This window comes from Mixophyes fleayi, chromosome 11 (genome assembly GCF_038048845.1).
Source record: "Mixophyes fleayi isolate aMixFle1 chromosome 11, aMixFle1.hap1, whole genome shotgun sequence".
NCBI lineage: Eukaryota > Metazoa > Chordata > Amphibia > Anura > Limnodynastidae > Mixophyes > Mixophyes fleayi.
In genome coordinates, this window is record NC_134412.1 from 12985832 (window position 1) to 12992909 (window position 7078).

General features: G+C 38.6%; 1 pseudogene; it reads left to right on the forward strand.

Moving 5' to 3' along the window:
* The first annotated feature begins 4307 nt into the window (after positions 1-4307).
* LOC142107710 (beta-1,4-galactosyltransferase 7 pseudogene) lies at positions 4308-5258 on the forward strand (annotated as a pseudogene).
* The last annotated feature ends 1820 nt before the right edge of the window (positions 5259-7078 follow it).

Consider the following 7078-nt stretch of genomic DNA (forward strand, 5'->3'; position numbering starts at 1 on the left):
ACATTACATTAATAATAAAGATGGAAAAGACCCCTCCCTGTGCTCCAGTTATCGTCCGATATCCCTATTAAACGTAGATCTAATCATTTTTGCGAAAATGACAGGTCCGGTAGGAGGGTTTTTAGGCGGTTTGCTAATACATAGTGACCAAGCAGATTTTGTCCCGGGCCGTGAGGCACGAGACAACACCACCAAGATTATTGACTTGATGCACCACATAAAAGGAGGTAATTCTCCTACCCTATTGCTATCCACTGACGCGGACAAAACCTTTGACAGAGTGGACTGGCAATTCCTACAAGGCGTGCTGAAGCACATGGGACTGGATCCGATTTGTCTTCATATAATCCTTTCCCTCTATAAGAAACCAACTGTGAGTATTAAGATTAATGACTCTCTCTCGTGTGCCATTGTAAATGGAAAATGGCTCAGTCAGGGATGCCCGTTGCCCCGTTGATTATTATATCTGGATTTTTTCGAATCGACCGGTCAAGTGCCTCCATATATAAATTAAAAATCAGATATTTCTGGGGTGAGGGTGGGGATGACAGAGCACAAATTGGCTCTCTTCGCAGATGACCTATTAGCGACAATAACCAATCCATTAATCTCACTGTCCAATTTTAAAATCAAGCATTAAATTGGGTAGTGTCCTAAACCTTTCAAATTCAACAATACAAAATCTATAGCTCTGAACCTCTCCATCCCACCGCTTGTTGTGGAAGGTCTTAAATGCTCATTCCCCGTCACCTGGAATCCCTCTCAAATTAAATACCTGGGAGTACTGCTATCGGAAGACCTCTCCATCTTACACAAAATTAATTTTTTCCCATTGATCCCCAAATTTCGAGCAGACTTTGGCCGCTGGCATTTTAGGGGCTTCTCATGGCTAGGGAGGATAAATATTATCAAAATACCTTCTCCAAACCCTCCTGATACATATTCCTCCCAGATTCTTCTTAGATCTACAAAGAGTGGTACGCAAACTTGTTTGGGCTGGTAAGCCATTTAGGTTTTGCCATGACATTTTATATAGGCGGTATACTCAGGGGGGCTTTCAGCTCCCTCACTTTGTTAAATATTATCAGGCGGTACTTCTAAACAGGGTGATGGAGTGGACTAGAACGGCACCCTTTAAGCAGTGGATTCATATTGAAGAACATGCAATGGGGTTCTCCACAACTATATTTTCCTGGTTGCCAAACACAATTGGGTCCACTCTTCAATGCTGGGCCAGACTCCAAACTTTAACATTTATATCATCCCCACTATCGCCTCTTTCTCCCTTGACTGCCAATCCTGACTTTACACCCGGACTCACACCAGGAGCTTTTGGAACTTGGTACACAGACAAGACGCTTCGGAGTGGCCAGCTGGTGGTTAATGGACGAGTAGATGCCTTCTCTCTCTTACAGGACAGACTAGGCCTATCTGCTTTAGAGTTTTGGTCATACCTGCAAATTAGACACTATTTACAATCGAGAGATGTTATGGAGGGCGCGAGTAGGGGTCTGACCGGCTTTGAGGAGTTGTGCTGCGTCTCCACCGAACCCAAACATACCATCTCAAAGATATACCAATTACTCATTGTTAACTTATACTGATTGTGTTTAAAACACAATCAGAGCAGCCGGGCAGCACACTCTCCCTACCTGTCTCTGCCGAATGGATCTACACATAGTGTGCAGTCGCAGGATCGCCCCCCTTTATCCGCCACTGCTTATACATTTAGCACAAAGTTTCTACTGCTCACTCCCACCTATACACATCATAGGGAACAGTGACTTCCCTTCCCCTCTTCCCTTCTTTTCCCCTCTCCTCTTCCTATCACTTTCTCCATTTTATTATTATTTTTAGTGTTTATTTATAAGGCGCCACTAGGTATCCGTAGCACCGTACAGGGACAGACAGAAACGGTACAGGGTGAGACAGCACGGAACAGTTAACAAAAAGCACAGTAACTCAAAAGCTCAAAGTACAGCTAGATGACAGGCGAGAGCCCCCAGGGGTAGAGAGAGGGGTAGAAGGGCCTCACGGAAGAGACAGGGAGCTGGAGAGCAGAGTTAAGGAGGTGGAGAACAAGAGGAGAGGAGGCCCTGCTCAGAGGAGCGTACAATCTAAGTGAAAGGTAAGACGGACAGAGACGCAAGGGTAGGAGGAGGAAGGGGGAGAGCGGAGGCATAGACTGAGAGGGGGGGGGAGAGGAGAGCGACGAGGAGGCAGGGAGGTGGGAGACTGGAAGGAGGGCAAACATTTACAATATTGTTTATGTAAAGCTACATTTGCTCCTCTCGATGCCTTATATATGTGTACATTTGCTAACTTATACTTCCTTAAGTGTAATTTTTTAGCACCATGTATGCCTGGCTCAACTGACCTATCTGTATCCATTTATGCCCTACTTACTCTTTCAAAATTCAATATAAAAAGTTTATTCACAAAAAAATCACAATACTCCAGCCTTTGAGGAATCAGGTTAGTATGTGATCCAGCTGTCAACTTTGATAGTGCTTCCAGTTCTGTTTTGTTTGTTGTTTTTAATATATTTTTGTTTTTTACTAGTGTTTTCTCCAATTGTATCTAGATCTTTCAGCACCAAGTGTTGAAACGTGTCTTTTAAGAGGCCTTTCATATGTTTAGGGTAGAAAGTGGATTGTGGTATGAGACCAGCATGTTTGAATTTATCTGAGTCTCATTGATAGCTAAGTATTGTTGGTAAGCGTCCCTTGTCTTATTGTTCCCTCTAATGGGGATTTGGAGTAATATTTCTTAAGTGACATTTTATGAACTAATTTGTGTACGTCTATAAACATATCAAAAAAAAATTCCGAGCATATTTCATCCCCTTGTTTAACAATCTCATCACTATATCTTTCAGAGGATAGTCGCTTAGCTTAAAGACACCTACTGGTTGGAAAGGGGTGTTAGCGGTAGCGAGTGTTCCCTGGTTTTTTTTTTTGGTCCCTCCCTTGTTCCACTTCTGAATCAGTAAACTTCCTTTTGCGCTGCGGAATTAGTGGAGCTATATAAATAAATAAATGATGATGATGATAGAGTATATTGTTTTATTCAACAATGGGTATAGTGATATTAATGATTGGTTGTGATTGAGTACTGTCTGTTCCATGTTCAATTATGTGAATGTGAGTTTCTTCATATTTACTCAAATCTTCTATTGTCAAAACCTTCCTATGTGACAGCCCTTGGCAAACGATTTTAAGGTTATTGTATCACAATCAAAACTGATATCATGGATAGTGATGTTGTCCAATGTGAGGAATGTGAATTTAAATGAAGTGTATTTAGTAAGTTATACAGGAATACAACCGTATTATATTTGTTTGTGGAATTAATTGAGCTGCTTGCATGGAAGGGTGTTCAACAACCTCCTCGTATTTTTAATTATTTATACTTTAATGCCCTCTTGTGGTGAATATTAAAAATACAACTGCTGTGATTTTGTATGTGTGTATATATCATGTTTGCAAGTAAAATATGGTTTTAATACATATTCAGAAATTATCATTGGAGAGATCGATAAATTAATATTGCACAGTATTACAGCCACTTCAATGTTCTAACTACAATTGAAAATGTAGACACAACTGTGATTTTTTTTAGGATGTAATGTATCAAAACTCTCTGTATTCAGGTGAATACATATATCAATTCTACTGTTTTCTTTTGACTCTTTACTTCAATGTGAGATTCAAAATAGTCATTTAGTAAATATATTTTGTCCTAATATTTCAGTGCAGTTTATCTATTTAGGCAGAAATATTTCAAATGGATGTTTAGAGATAGAAGGATAGGGTGTTCTATTTGTGTACACATGAAATGCACTGTTTATTCCGATTGAGATGGGTGGTTTCATGGGTTTGATTTGTCTCTTCTCATGATAAGTGGGTCAGGGCAAGTCAAGGTTACTTACTGATAAAAGGTTTATTTAGAAATGATAATGAGCTTGGCAATTTTAACAATGGAAGGAGCTACCAGCAGGGGGTGTTTAAGAATTGCCAGGCTCTCATGAAACAATTTAAATTCATGTGATGACTTGATAACTGTGCTGGCTAACGAAATAACAATGGTCAAACAAGACATGACCTGTTTCTGTGGGGTGGGAAACTCTGTCATAGGACAATGAGACTAGACAATATTTCCAATGTACGTCAATCATTTGTCTCCTCCTACTTTGTTCCTAACCCTATATAATCTAGGGGAGTTCTGTGTTTAGTCAAATGCCTGGTGAAGACTTGAATTTCTAATAGCACAAAATTCTGGTACTACTAAACTGTGAACAAGCAGAGATGTATTTGACACAGAGGAAACCAGCGCTTCATCTCAGTAGGTCAGGCCTTTTTCTTGGGATACGGCCTAGGAAACACAGGATTTTCCGTCTCTTCCTGACCTGTCTGCTGCTTGGTTTGCTATCTATGGTTTGGTTGCAACTCAGCTGTAAAATGGAAGTCAAGAAGCAAAAAGAAATGTCTCCAAAGATGCTATCTCCCACTGTTCCTAAGACTATGACTGATGATCCCTCATGGGGTCCTCACCGCCTCGCTTTGCTGGTCCCCTTCAGGGAACGATTTGAAGAACTCCAACACTTTGTCCCCCACATGCACCAGTTCCTGAATGAGAAAAAAATCCACCACCATATATTTGTCATAAATCAAGTGGATCACTTCCGGTTTAACAGAGCTTCTCTGATAAACGTGGGCTACTTGGAGAGTGGGAACGAAACAGACTATATTGCTATGCATGATGTTGACTTGCTACCTCTTAACCCGGATCTAGACTATGGATACCCAGAAAAGGGTCCCTTCCATGTGGCCTCCCCAGACTTGCACCCCTTGTATCACTACAAGACTTATGTTGGGGGAATTCTACTGCTCACCAAACAGCATTATGACTTGTGCAATGGAATGTCAAATCGGTTTTGGGGATGGGGTCGTGAAGATGATGAATTTTACCGTAGGATTAAAGGAGCTGGGTTGGAGCTTTTCCGACCAACTGGAATCACCACAGGATATCAAACCTTTCGCCATATTCATGACCCTGCGCGGCGAAAGCGAGACCAGAAGAGAATTGCCACTCAGAAGCAGGAGCAGTTCAAAGTAGATCATGAGGGGGGGCTGCACAGTGTCCAGTATCGTGTGGAGTCTCGTTCTCAACTGACCATTGGTGGTGTCCCATCTACTATGCTTAATGTACTGCTGGAATGTGACTTGAGTAAGACTCCATGGTGTGTTTTAAGCTGATCTCACAAAGCAAGTTCAGTAGGTGTCTTTGAACTGAGAGAATACCATGTACATGGGGGATCACATATAAATCTGTAGCTAGGTAGGATGTGTAATAAATTGTGTATATTGTAACAAAATGATGAGAACTCTTAAAAAAAGCAATTTGTTTAATTTTGTTTAAAAAATAAATGAACTTCATTTAAAAAAGTAGTTTGAATTACAGTTAGACATTATACCACTACATATGTTTGTTTTAGAATCAATTTGTTCTGAGGGTTTATTGGTAAGTTTGTGAGAAATTTTCCAACTGCACAAAACCATTAGACAAATAGATAGGATGTTGCATGCTTTACAGAGATTTATAAACCATGAAACGGACTTGAGTACCTATCTCTAACCAACCTTTTACCATTTCCCTTCTAAGGATTATTCCTAAAATTTCTTACTAAGTTGTACAGTAATTACACTAAACATCTACCCAATCATCTAGTTCTTTCAAAAATGTTTATAACTTTAACTTATACAAGATGGAATCTCTCTGGCTAACAAGGCCACTTTTCAAGGTGCAATGGTTTTTGGTAAGCTGGTAGCTGAATTCTCTGAGGGTCACTCTTTTACTATCATAGAAACCTTGACAAACATTCTTCAGTCCATTCTGACTCTATATTCATTATTAACTTAGTTTCAAAACCTTTATCACACATGTTCGTTAAGCAACCAAACAGCAATTTCTAGAAATAATAATAATAATAATAATAATAATAATAATAATAATAATAATAATAATAATAATAATAATAATAATAATAATAATAATAATAATAATAATAGTGCATATATAAACCTCTAAAATCCCATCATTACCACTTCCCTGTACTCCGATATTATTATCGGTAGGAACACTATTTTACCTTATCTCAAAATAGATGGCCAACATGCTCATTCAGCCATTCAAAAATAAGAAAACATTCCTTCTCCATTTTCCCAGTTTTTGGAAGCACACAATTCTTGATTTGTCAAACATTTTATATTTGATGTTAAAAAATCTATTTCATGTAAAAAAAACCTTAAAGTTATTGTTGAATGAAACAAAAATTTATCTGGACAGAATTTTTAAAACTCCCTTTTAATAAAGTCGGCTTCTAAAGAAGTTTTGTCTTTAGATAGTACACTGGATGGCTCCATTAAAATATATTATGTGTGAGTTCATTTTATTAATTCTTATCCATAAATATTTAACATTTTTAGATAATGTTTACTTACAAATTTGCAGAACAGCGATGGGAACTATTTTCACCCATAGTTTTGTAAACATTCCTAAGGTTAGTTGGGAGAATAAAGACTTTTACAATAATAATCCCTTTAATGGGGGCATCCACCTGTACAAAATGTACATAGAGAATGTTATTTTAATTTTGAGCACTGCGTTCATAAAATTTGAGTATATATTCCAGGTGAGACAGGCGGCTTCCTGCTCTTGCATATTACGCTCATTCTAAATTTATAGTGAGTGCTGGTTACTAAATGATAAGTTTATAAACAAATGATAATGAGCTTGGAAAACAACCACAAAAGATTGGCTTTACAGACGATCCACACACATACTAAGCTTGCGTTTCTGCTGATCTACCAGCAGGGGACTTCAGAGAGTTTTCGAGTCCTTCTAAACAAAGGTAATAACAGAGGTCACAATTACCCACCATGATGGAAAAGTGAATTCATTTAATTAGCCAAGAAACAAGGATCTCTTTCTGTGCGATGGGAAACTCATTCATACTAAAATTAGTAAAGTTTATGCTAACAAAGTAAATCAGTAGCATGTGAACCAGATAATATTG